This window comes from Capricornis sumatraensis, chromosome 5 (genome assembly GCF_032405125.1).
Source record: "Capricornis sumatraensis isolate serow.1 chromosome 5, serow.2, whole genome shotgun sequence".
Lineage (NCBI taxonomy): Eukaryota > Metazoa > Chordata > Mammalia > Artiodactyla > Bovidae > Capricornis > Capricornis sumatraensis.
Genome location: NC_091073.1, coordinates 68,568,056 through 68,581,699, shown reverse-complemented (window position 1 = coordinate 68,581,699; position 13,644 = coordinate 68,568,056).

The following is a 13,644-nucleotide window of genomic DNA, read 5'->3' as shown; positions in this document are numbered from 1 at the left end:
GGGTTTCCTCCGAACCCGCGTCTAGCTCTGAGGACAGAAAACGGGAATCGAATTAATTCTGTCTCACCGCTAATGAGGAGTAGGCAATGGTTCGCTCCAGCTCCGCCCAGTAGAAATCTGATTCCAACAATCAGGAATAATTCTCCGTCTTCCGCGCTCCGGAGACACTCAGGACTACAACCCCCAGAAGGCATTGGGACTCGGTTATCTGACTTGCGCAGTAGCGTTCGTTGTAAAGTGCTATGACAACAGGGCGAAGATGGCTTGGAGTTAGGCTTGAATCGGGAGGTGTCCCTTCCGCCGCTGCTGTCCTTTTTCTGCTACATCCCACTCACTGCCTCCTTCATCATTTCCTCCTCTTTGTGAGCAGCATTACTTTCCTCTGTTCTCTCCTGCCTGATCTCTGCTACGGGACTGATACCGTTTTTTCTGCTCGTCTCTGAGGGTGACAGAGAGAGGATGCGGGAGAGCTACTTGATGGGATCACTCCAACTCCGTGGAGCTGGTGGTGCTACCTGGTGAGACGCTCTCTTTGCCTGGGTCGTGGAACAAGTTGGATCAGGAGAGCGAGAAGGAGTATAAGGATTGCTTTTCTCTGCGACGTCCGATCTTGCTCGTCGTTCCAGCCCTGGGACCCTGGCAGACATTCTTAAAGGGAAGTCTGTAGAGACCGCGAAGGACGGTGGGGCAGGACCCACCTGATTCAGCATCAGGTAAGGAAGTATGTCTAGAATTAAACATCGGATTCATGAATGCCCTTTCCGTGTTTTATTTTATTATATATATATTTTTTGATCAGATTGATTCTCTGATGCCATGTAATGGTTTTGGGAGATAGAGGATAACAGATTTCTTATGGAATATGTTTGCATTCAAAAGACAACAGCCAGAACAATGTGTGTGTGTGTGATCCTGTGAATGTCAAGAAAAGGTGATACGAATTTTTAAAGATTCCAATCAGGAGTGTCACATGGTGCACAAGCATTCTCCTGTGACCCTTCAACAAGTCTACTGAACTAACGGTCAAAGCAGTTTCCAGCCTGTGACTGAAGTAGGATGCATGTACTAATACCCCTTAATTCCTTCTTGCAATAGGATTATTCCTTCTCCTTCTCTCTTTGACACTGCAGACCACAGCAGTCTAGATGAACTGAAGTGATCTCTCTCTCTTCCCCAGTTAAATGCCCTGCAATTGACTCCAATTTTGAGGATCTTTCCTGCCTGCACGCGCCCCACCCCCCCATCCATCTCACTTTTACTTTAAAAATGAAAACATATCACAGACATCCACAATTTGAGGATGCTGGAGGGATCCGAGGCTTAGCTAAAGTCTGTGAGTATTCAGAGAGGGAGAGATTTTTCTAACCTCTTTATGTATTTGTATTTGCTGCAAATACGTAAAGAGATTATTTGTTGAAGATTTTTTGGTGAATAGATTGAACTATTATTTAGAATAATATATAAAAGAAACTGTAAATTCTGCAAATGATTTACAAGTTATAAGTTTAAGGAATTTTTCATTTTCTGTAATTATGAGTAATTGTTGTTCTTAAATTACAACCACACACTTATGTTTTTGGTGAGACTTCTGGATGGAAATCTTCTTTGAAGGGACAAAAAAAATCCAGTATCAATAAGATATAGTAATTTTTAAAGCTTTGCAACTTTTGAAGTTTGTAGCAGATCTTATCCCTCAGGATAAGGAATTCTCAAAAATTATTGAAACACAAAGCATTCTTGCTGATTAATGAAAAGTTACTATCATTCTTTTCAACTTCAGTTTAAATCTTCGTTCCAGAGGGACCGTTGTTCACATTCACATTTGTAATTTTGTCTTGCTCGGAACATACCATAACCACCACCAACACTACTGCTATTACTACTTCGAGGTTACTACTGACACTTATCTGATATTTTTTGAATGCTTCCTATGGATTGGGCATTGGGGTAAGTAGTTACATGTGTTAGGCTATTTTATTCTCCCATCTTCCCAGAACAACTGGGAATCTAGAGGAAGAGAGACTTGTCTAAGGTCATACAGTTGAGGTCTGTCCAACTCCCTCTCCTGTGATCTTTCCTCTTTTGTGGCTTTTATTAAAATTCTAGCATTGAGTCTATAATATTGTCTTCAAAAGCAACATTCTTCTAATTCTGTGCATTTGTTATCTTGCCTGGACTGGAAGACCTGACCAGTGTTTTCCAAAATTCGAGGCAGCACTAGCATGACATGGAGAAAATAAAGCTCCTGAAATGAAGAGCAGTAGTGTCAATGTCTTAGCCTTCTAATTTCAGCATCTGCCATCTCACCCACATGTTCCTTCCAGAAGATTCTTGGGGTTATTATTGCCATAGCTGTTCATCTAGCCATCCTTCCATACTTTCGGACCAAGCAAATGAGGTATTAAAACACCCACGTCTTAAAGGAAAACTAAATCTGAGTAAACTTGGTGTGAGAGATAACATATATATATAAGTATTAAAAACAAAAAAGAATTATGGAAGAGAATTTCTGGAGATTAAGGGATAAAGAGGTGAGTTATTTAATATTCTAATAAGGTCTAAGAAATCAGTCTTTTGTGGCTATTTATAATATGTATCTGTTAAAACCTTCTAATTATTGTTTTCCAATCATCCTTTAAAATTTTAATTAAATATGGGAGATACTTTCCTGAAGTCTGAACTCACAGTGATTAGAATTAACGTTAACAGAGTTATAGCTTTTTAATTGTTGTGAGGTGGCTGCACTTATTTATCAGTAGATAGTCTGGTTTTGGGTGTTACTTCCAACTTCTTGGTATTGATAGTTGTGATCAGTTGGGCAGGTTTCTTAACCTCTCTTTGTTAAAGAATACCTATAAAATAGTATCTGTGGTTTACTTTGTAGTTTTGTTATGAAGATTAGAATACTTGCAAAGTACTTAGAATGGCACCTGGGACCTTGGTAAATGCTTAGTAAATGTTAGCTATTATTTTCTTTTCTAGTGAAGGGAGGTGATAGCCATGAAAAATCTGATATTTGGTTTTTATTTTACATTTATTTAAAAACAGAAAAGGGCTTCCCTGATAACTCAATGGGTAAAGAGTCTGCCTACAATGCAAGATACAAAGGAGATGCAGGTTCTATCTCTGGGTCAGGAATATCCCCTGGAGGAGGAAAATGGCAGCCTATTCAAAAATTCTAGCCTGAAAAATCTCATGGACAGAGGAGCCTGGTTGGCTACAGTCTAAAGGGTTGCAAAGAGTTGAACATGACTAAGTGACTAAGCACAACAGGCAGAAAAACAGAAAATCATTAAGGATCTGGAAATTAACACTGAATGAATAGGGGATAAAATGCAAATTCTTATTTCTTACTTTTATTGAAGACAATTAAATAGAATTAAAATCAATTTATGCATATTAAACTTTTGTTATTTGGAATATTTTAAATTTGTTTTTGTAACAAAAAAGCCATATTTCATGGCTGAAAATGCCTTATTACCATTCTTCCTTTCTTCCTTTCCTGCCAATAATAGACCTCTGCCATCCAGCTGCTTACCTTAATATGTTAAAGTCAAGACCTGTATGTTTTTGAACTTGGAAAATGAATTAGCATTTTATATGAGTTTTAATTTATGGTTAATTTTTTTTCTCTGTCAATGGGGTAGGCTGTCCTTCTAGGAGAAAGGGTAGAATTTATTTTGCTAATCTTCTGAATTTAATTTGCCAACCTATTGTTCTTCTGATAGAGTGGTAAATGTGGCCAAAATACAGGAGTATCCTAATTTTAAAAAGGTGAAACTTTGGGACTTCCTTTTGATCCAGTGACCAGGACTCCATGCTCCCAGTGCAGGGGGCTTGGGTTCGATACCTGCTTAGGGAACTAGATCTCACATGCTGCAAGTAAAGATCCCACATGCTGCAATGAAGTTCGAAGATCCTGCGTGCCACGAGGAAGACCCAGTGCAGCCAAAGAAAAAATAAAACACTGAGCGACTGAACTGAACTGAACTGATTTTAGCAAATGAAAAATAAAAATAAAGTCACTCAATTATTAAAGAGAGTAAAATATTATTTTATTATTTTTTTATGGGAAATTTTAAACATAAACAAAAACACAAATAATAGTAAAGCAATCCCCCATGTGTTCATCACTATGTACTCTTTAAAAAATAGCAGCTTTATTGAAATATAACTCACATGCCATACAATTAAACCATTTAATGTATACAATTCAATTTTTTAATCTATTCACAGATATGTGCAGCCATCAGTTGCATGACAGTAAATCTTAGAATATTTTTATCACCTCAGAAAGAAACCTTGTACCCTGAGCTTATAGCTTTCCTGTCTTCTCCTGTCCTTTAAACCTAAGAAACCACCAATTTACTTTGTCTCTATGGATTTGTGTATTCTGTACATTTTATATAAATGGAATCATATAATATGTGGTCTTCTGTGATTGGCTTCTTTCTCTTGAAGTAATGTTTTCAAGTTTCATCCATGTTGCAGCATATATTAGTTACTCCATTCCTTTCATCTCTGACTAATATTCTACTGTATGGCTATGCTACTTTGCATTTGTATATTCATTAATTGGTGGGCAGTTGGGTCATTTACACCTTTTGGGTATTATGAGTAAGGCTCCTATAAGCATGAGTTTACTTCTGAACTCTCACTTCTTTTTCATTTGTCTATGTCTACTCATATGCCAGTACCATACTGTCCTGATAACCGTTGCTTTGTAGTAATTTTTGAAATGGGGGAAATATGAGTTCTCCAATTTTGTTCTTCTTTTAAAAGATTATTTTGACCATTCTGAGTCCCTGGTAATTCTATAAGAATTTCATCAGAAGCCTGCCAATTTGTACAAAGAAGCCATGTGGAAATCTGGTAGGGATTGCATTGAATGTGGAGATCAATTAGGAAAGTATTGCCATCTTAATAATGTTAACGCTTCAGAACCATGAACATGGTGTATTTTCCTGTTTAGATCTTTTTTTCTTTTGACTATATTTTGTAGTTTTCAGAGTATATATTTTATATGTCTTTTGTTACTTTTATCCCTAAGTGTTTTATTCTTTGGATGCTGTTGTAAATGCAGTTGTTTCTTATTTTCGGATTGTTCATTGCCAGTACATAGAAATACAGTTAATTTCCGTTATGTTGATCTTGTATCCTTCAACCTTACTGAGTTGTTTACTAGCTCTAATAGTTTTTGTTTGTTTGTTTGTTTGTTTTTACTGAATTCTTGAGGATTTTCTATATGCAAGATCATGTCATCTGTAAGTAAAGATAGTTTTACTTCTTCCTTTCCAATCTGTAAGCCTTTAATTTTTCTCCCACTTAATTGGCTAATTTACAGCCTCTAATATAACAGTCAAATGAAGTGGTTAAGAAGGACATCCTAGACTTGTGTCTGATATTAGGGAGAGAGCATCCAGTCATTCACCATTAAGTATGGTATAAACTATGAGTTTTGCATGTAAGTGTTCTCTTTCTGTTTGAGGAAGTTCCTTTCTATCCTAGTATGTTGAAAACATAGGTGCTAATAATCCATAAACGATCTATAATAAGAATAGAAGAGCTTTATTTGAGCCAGACTGAGGGCCACAGCCTGGGAGACACAGATTCAAGAAGTTACAACTTTATAACCACAAAGTTATGTAAGTTGTTTGTGAAGAATTAGTATTGGAGCTTGGAAGGATGCTTGTTAAGCAAGGATTTATTGGGGTTTGAAATGGTTGCATAGTTATGAGGAAAGACTTTGAGATTATAAGGTTGCAGCTGGTAGCTGTTAGCAGATATTGTTTTGAAAACTTCTGCATGTATTGTTGAGTTTGATACAGTTCAGATAATCTAAGTTCTCAGTGATGCAGTGACATGAATAAAATACATCCACCATGGCCATCTGGCTCCATTCTGGATGTCTGAATCACAGTTACTCCATTTTGATTTTTAGATGCACTCTTTTCTTTAATGATTAAAGCAGATGTACCATGCATATTTGACAGGTTATAAGACAGGCTATTTGACAGGCTGCTCTAGTTCATGTAAAGTTTAAATTTAATTATATTTTAAGCCAGAATGACTTCCTCATATCTCATATGTGAAAATTTCTTTCATCAAGAGTTTTTACAATTGAAGAGTTTTGGATTTTGTCAAATGCTTTTTCTGACTCTGTTTATATGATCAGGTGTTTTTTAAATTTTACTTTATAGTTTTGGTATATTTTCTTAAATAATTTTGGGTGTTAAACTAACATTGCTTTCCTGAGGGTAAATTACACTTGGCCATGGTGTTTAATTCTAATCATATGTTGCTTGATTCACATTGCTGGTGTTGTGTTGAAGATTTTTACATACATATTTGTAAGAGACACTGGTCCATAGTTTTCTTTTCTTGTATTTGTCTAGTTTTGTTATCAGTGTAACACTAGTTTCATAGAATGAGTTGGGAAGTGACCCCTCCTCTTTTATTTTTTGGAGAGATTAGTGAACAATTGGTGTTAATTTTTAAAAAACATTTGGTGGAATTTACCATCTGAGCTTAGTCTTTCCTCCCTTTTTTTCTTTGAGCCTGGTCTTTTTTTGTAGGTAGTTTTTTGATTACTACTTCAGTCTTTCTACTTTTTATAAGTCTGTTTAAATTTTCAATGTCTTCTATAGTCAGTAACAGATAGGTGGCAGCAGGACAAATAAGGCTGACGTCCTGCCCCTCCTGGGAAAATGATTTTCTGATTGGGAGCTGTGGGGAGAGGGTTCTTGGCTATACCAGTCTGGAGTGCAGTACTGTCTTGCTGAACTAGGAGTATGGAGGAGGGAGTGTTAGTTTAAATATTACAGACTCTTACTGTTCTTACTGAGTTTTAGATTTTTAGCGTTTCTTTATTTGCTGTATGCTCCTAGGACAACTTCCAGAGACGTTAAATGATTGTTTTAAAAAATAATTTTCAGAGTTTCACAGGGAAGTGGGCCCATGGAACTTCTCACATGTCATGCTGAAAGTGGAATTCTCTGAAACTTTAAGTTGTATAACATATGGTTATGGGAGAAATACCTATATTATCACAAGATTTCATCAGAGTTCCATTAGATATCAATGTGCTCTGGAGTCTGTAAGACTTATATTTAAGAGCAAGTAGGTGGTGCTAGTGGTAAACAACCTCCCTGTCAATGCAGGAGATGCAAAGAGACATGGGTTTGATCCCTGGGTCAGAAAGATCGCCTGGAGGAGGGCATGGCAACCCACTCCAGTATTCTTGCCTGGAGAATCCCCACGGACAGAGGAGCCTGGCGGGCTACAGTCCATAGGGTTCCAGAGTCCGACACAACTGAAGTGACTGAGTGAATGAGCAATAAAAATGATTATGTATAAGGTTATTAGGAACACAGCTGATATGTGCAAAGAGAATTTTTTTGTAGGTGTGTTTTATTTTTCAAGCCAAGAGATTAAGCTTTTTTTTTTTTTTTTTTTGCAGATAAGCAGGGATATCTAGCAACCTTGTTCAGACTTGCTGTCCAATGTATGAAGCCAAAGTGGAGAGGAACTCCCCTTTGAAATCTTTTGTCCTGCAGCCTAAGCTATCATGTAAAAATACACCAATTTTTGAGAAAAGGAAATTAATGATGTCCAAATTTAGCACAAATGAGGGTTTGTGTTTTGTTAATTTTTTTGGGAGTGAGCAGTGCACCGTTCTCTGCTTCTGCCTTTGAAATGGAAAAGAGAGGCACTGGGAGACACGCTACTGGCCATCAGTTCAAATTGTTAGTTTTCCTATTGTTCATTAATTTAGCAGCAGACCTTGTTCAGCAGTTGATTGTCCACAATGGTAAATGATAACACCTGGGTCTTGGGCGAACCAGTGTGCTGAATTGTGATGTAATGTAATTCATGCAATTCTGCTATATATTAGGGCTTCCCAGGTGGCACAGTGTTAAAGAATACAACTGGCAAGCAGGAGACGTGGGTTTGATCCCTGGATGGGGAAGAACCCCTGGAGAAGGAAATGACAACCCACTCCAGTATTCTTGCCTGAAAATTCCATGGACAGAGGACCCTGGTGGGCTACAGTCCATGGGGTCACAGAGAGTCAGATACGACTGACTGTCATGCTCGCTATGTATTAACTGATGTTTTGCCCTAGTATGAAGGTAAGTTGGTCTGAAATAAAGTAGCTGCGGTCCGGTGAAGAAGAGCCATTTGTTGGACCTAGGTTTAAAAATAGCACCCCCCACACCTTTTTAAAAATTACAACAAAGCAAAACAAAAAAAACCTCTAACTGACCCATGCTTTTTCAGTGTTTCAGATATTATTGCAGGCAATGACAGCCTAATAAAACCAGGTCTAGAGACCTGGAGAGGGAATGCAGAAATGCTTCTGCCATTAGCTCTGTAATTTGAACAGGGATCAAGACCATCCCCAAGGAAAAGAAATGCAAAAAAAGCGAAATGGCTGTCTGAGGAGGCTTTACAAGTAGCTCTGAAAAGAAGAGAAGCGAAAAGCAAAGGAGAAAAGGAAAGATATACCCATGTGAATGCACAGTTCCAAAGAATAGCAAGGAGAGATAAGAAAGCCTTCCTCAGTGGTCAGTGCAAAGAAATAGAGGAAAACAATAGAATGGGAAAGACTAGAATCTCTTCAAGAAAATTAGAGATACCAAGGGAACATTTCATGCAAAGATGGGCTCGATAAAGGACAGAAATGGTATGGACCTAACTGAAGCAGAAGATACTAAGAGGAGGTGGCAAGAATACACAGAAGAACTGTACAAAAAAGATCTTCATGACCCAGATAATCATGATGGCGTGATCACTAATCTAGAGCCAGACATCCTGGAATGTGAAGTCAAGTGGGTCTTAGAAAGCATCACTACGAACAAAGCTAGTGGAGGTGATGGAATTCCGGTTGAGCTATTTCAAATCCTGAAAGATGATGCTGTGAAAGTGCTGCACTCTATGTCAGTAAATTTGGAAAACTCAACAATAGCCACAGGACGGGAAAAGGTCAGTTTTCATTCCAGTCCTAAAGAAAGGCAATGCCAAAGAATGCTCAAACTACATCACAATTGCACTCATCTCACACGCTAGTAAAGTAATGCTCAAAATTCTCCAAGCCAGGCTTCCGCAATACATGAACCATGAACTTCCAGATGTTCAAGCTGGTTTTAGAAAAGGCAGAGGAACCAGAGATCAAATTGCCAACATCTGCTGGATCATGGAAAAAGCAAGAGAGTTCCAGAAAAACATCTATTTCAGCTTTATTGACTATGCCAAAGCCTTTGACTATGTGGATCGCAATAAACTGTGGAAAATTCTGAAAGAGATGGGAATACCAGACCACCTGACCTGCCTCTTGAGAAACCTATATGCAGGTCAGGAAACAACAGTTAGAGCTGGACATGGAACAACAGATTGGTTCCAAATAGAAAAGGAGTACGTCAAGGCTGTATATTGTCACCCTGCTTATTTAACTTATATGCAGAGTACATCATGTCAAATGCTGGGCTGGATGAAGCACAAGCTGGAATCAAGATTGCTGGGAGAAATATCAATAATCTCAGATGTGCAGATAACACCACCCTTATGGCAGAAAGTGAAGAAGAACTAAAGAGCCTCTTGATGAAAGTGAAAGAGGAGAGTGAGAAAGTTGGCTTAAAGCTCAATATTCAGAAAACTAAGATCATGGCATCCAGTCCTATCACTTCATGGGAAATAGATGGGGAAACAGTGGAAACAGTGTCAGACTTTATTTTTTGGGGCTCCAAAATCACTGCAGATGGTGACTGCAGCCATGAAATTAAACGATGCTTACTCCTTGGAAGGAAAGTTATGACCAACCTAGATAGCATATTAAAAAACAGAGACATTACTTTGCCAACAAAGGGCCGTCTAGTCAAGGCTATGGTTTTTCCAGTGGTCACGTATGGATGTGAGAGTTGGACTATAAAGAAAGCTGAGCACTGAAGAATTGATGCTTTTGAAGTGTGGTGTTGGAGAAGACTCTTGAGAGTCCCTTGGACTGCAGGGAGATCCAACCAGTCCATCCTAAAGGAGATCAGTCCTGGGTGTTCATTGGAAGGACTGATGCTGGAGCTGAAACTCCAATATTTTGGCCACCTGACGTGAAGAGCTGACTCATTTGAAAAGACCCTGATGCTGGGAAAGATTGAAGGCTGAAGGAGAAGGGGACGACTGAGGATGAGATGGTTGGATGGCATCACTGACTCAATGGACATGAGTTGGGTAAACTCTGGGAGTTGGTGATGGACAGGGAGACCTGGCGTGCTTTGGTCCATGGGGTCGCAAAGATCAGACGTGACTGAGCGACTGAACTGAACTGAACTTAGGGGAGTCATATACCTATAGAATGAGAAGACTATCTCATTGGTAAGTACCTTCTAGCTGTGGAGGCTGTTGATTTTAAAAATGAGTTTTTTTTTTTTCTGAACTTTTGAAAGATGACTAGTGGTAGGGGTCACAGTAAAAAGGAAGAGAAGTAGAGCATTGCTAAAAGAAAACATCCGCATAGGCTCTCAGGTATCAGTTTAACTACTGGTTTTCAAACTTCAAGGTGCATGTGAATCACTTGCGGATGTTGTTTGGGGTGGAGTTGGGATTCTCAACTTTCACAAGCTCTTGGGTGATGCTGACCTGCTAGTCCAGGGCCTACACTTGGGGTAGCAAAGCTAAATAATCTAGAAAAGGAGGACTTTCAGAAGCTAATGAAGTGGTAGGTGTCTAAGGAGAAATTGGTAGAGCAGGAGAAACAGGAAGGAACTAAATGTTGCCAGTTGTATTTTGTTAATAAGAACAGATATTCAATTTTATGATAGAAGTCCATGAGAAATTACTGCTTGATTTAGAACAGTTCCATTTACACACAGTGTTGGAGAGTTACTTTTTCATATTGGAGATTCCTCCCCCCACCCACCTTTATTCTAGCAGGCTGAAAAAATTTGTTCACTAACAAAAGTTTCTAAGGCCATATTCACATAATAGGTATTTTCATCTGATGAAGTCATGTGTGTTTATATTCAAACTATAGGTACATACACTTTTCGCCCTTCCCAATTATGCTTCTTGTCCTTTGAAGTAATCATATCCATCATTATCATAGCCATGATGATGACTATATGCTGAGTGTTCTGAGACCTCCTAGTGAATTATTGGATGGTGTTGAATTGGGGTCATATTCTTCCCTGGGCTGCAGGAGAATGATGTGTCTTTATTGTGGCAGTCCAATGGTATGATGTGTTACAATTTTCCAATGTATCTCAAGTATGTAATGGGAATATATGGCATTTATTAAATACTGTTACATCCCTCTCAAATTAAAAAATTCAATAAAAGTACAATAGAAGTGTTTATTATGGTTTTGAATATTTGCTATGAGATTTGAAGTTTAGTCATCTGGCAATCTGTATGGTTTTACATAGTGCCATTATTAATAACAGGTGATACAGATGGTTTTTCAGAAACTCTCCCACATGTTAAAACTCATGACAAGTTTACTTACCTGCTAGGTATTTTTCCTTCATTTTCATCAATCCCTTGCCTTTACCTGACTGCTTTCTTTTTTAACATAAAGAGAGGGCCTTACATGGAATTTTCTTTCTCCCCTACCCTGTTGTTTCTTTAAAATTGTCACTTTGAAAGGGTTTTACGATCACATAGAAGCTGCAAAAATAGTGGTTTCCCAGTGATAAAGTACAGTTATCAAAGCCATTAAATTGACATTAGTACAGTAAATATTGAGCTATGCCACGTAGGGCCACCCAAGACCATCATAGTAATACTGTTCATTAAGATCGTTTTTGGACAGTTCTTCTGTGTATTCTTTCCATCTCTGCTTGATCTGTCCAGTGTCTACTAGGTTGCCATTGTTTCTGTCCTTTATTGTGCCCGTCTTTGGGCAAAATGTTCCCTTGATATCTCCAATTTTCGTGAAGAACTCTCTAGTCTTTCCCCTGATTATTGAAGAGATCAAGAAGAGATGGAAAGAATACATAGAAGAACTGTACAAAAAAGATGTTAATGAATTGGATTACTACGATGGTGTGGTCACTCACCCAGAGCCAGACATTCTGGAGAGCAAAGTCAAGTGGACCTTAGGAAGCATTGCTGTTAATAGAGCTAGTGGATGCGATGGAATTCTAGTAGAACTATTCAAAACCCTAAAGGATGATGCCATTAAGGTGTTGCATTCAATATGTCAGCAAATCTGGAAGACCCAGAAGTGGCCACAGGACTGGAAAAGGTCAGTCCTCATCCCAGTTCCCAAGAAGAGTAGTACTAAAGAATGTGCTAATCATTGGACCATGCTAGTAAGGTCATGCTTAAAATCTTTCATGCTATGCTTTAGCATTATGTGAACCAGGAACTTCCAGATGTCCAAGCTGGGTTTGGAAAAGGAAGAGGAACCAGAGATCAAATTGTCAACATTCATTGAATCATAGAGAAAGCTGGGAAAGTCCAGAAAAACACCTACCTCTGTTTGATTGACTACGCCAAAGCCTTCAACTGTGTGGATCATAATAAACTGAGGAAAGCTCTTAAAAAGATGAGAATACCAGAGCATCTTACCTGTCTCCTGATAAACCTGTATGCGGGTCAAGAGTCAACAGTTAGAACCCTGCATGGAACAACTGATTGGTTCAAGATTGAGAAAGGAGTACGACAGGGCTGTCTGCTATCACCCTGTTTGTTTAACCTATATGCTGAGCACATCACGAGAAATACCCGGCTGGATGAGTTACAAGCTAGAATCAAGATAGGTGGGAGAAACAGCAACAGCCTCAGATAGGTGAATGATATCACTCTAATGGCAGAAAGAGAAGAGGAAGTAAAGAGCCTCTTGTTGAGGGTGAAGGAGGAGAGTGAAAGAGCCAGCTTAAAACTAAATATTAAGAAAACTAAGACAATGGCATCTGGCTCCATTACTTCATGGCAAATAGAGGGGAAAAGGTGGAAGTAGTGACAGATTTCCTCTTCTTGGGCTCTCAAATCACTGTGGATGGCGACTGCAACCACGAAATCAGAAGACGTTTGCTTTTGGGGAGGAAAGCTATGAAAAAGCTAGACAGTGTGTTGAAAAGCAAAAAGATTACTCTGCCAGCAAATAGTCAAGGCTATGATTTTCCCAGTAGTCACATATGGTTGTGAGAGCTGGACTGTAAAGACAGGGTGTTGAAGCTTTAACACCTTTGAACTGTGGTGCTGAAGGCTCCTGAGAGTTCCTTGGACAGCAGGGAGATTAAACCAGTCAATCTTAAGGGAGATCAACCCTGAATACTGATTTGAAGGACTGATATTGAAGCTGAAACTCCAGTATTTTGGTCATCTGATGCAAATAGCTGGACTCATTGGAAAGTCCTTGATGCTGGGAAAGATTGAGGACAGAAGGAGAAGAGGGCATCAGAAGATGAGATGGCTGGCTGGCATCACCAATGCAATGGCCAAACTTTGGGAGAAGGGGAGGGACAGGGACGCCTGGCGTGCTGCAGTCCATGGGGTCGCAAAGCGTCGGACACGACTGGGCGACTGAACGACAGCAACTATACTCTATTTAGTACTATAGCTAAATTACAGATCTTATTTCAATCTCACCGTGATTTATATTACATACACTTTTTTTTTTTTTTAGGAATACAGTTCTAAGAAATA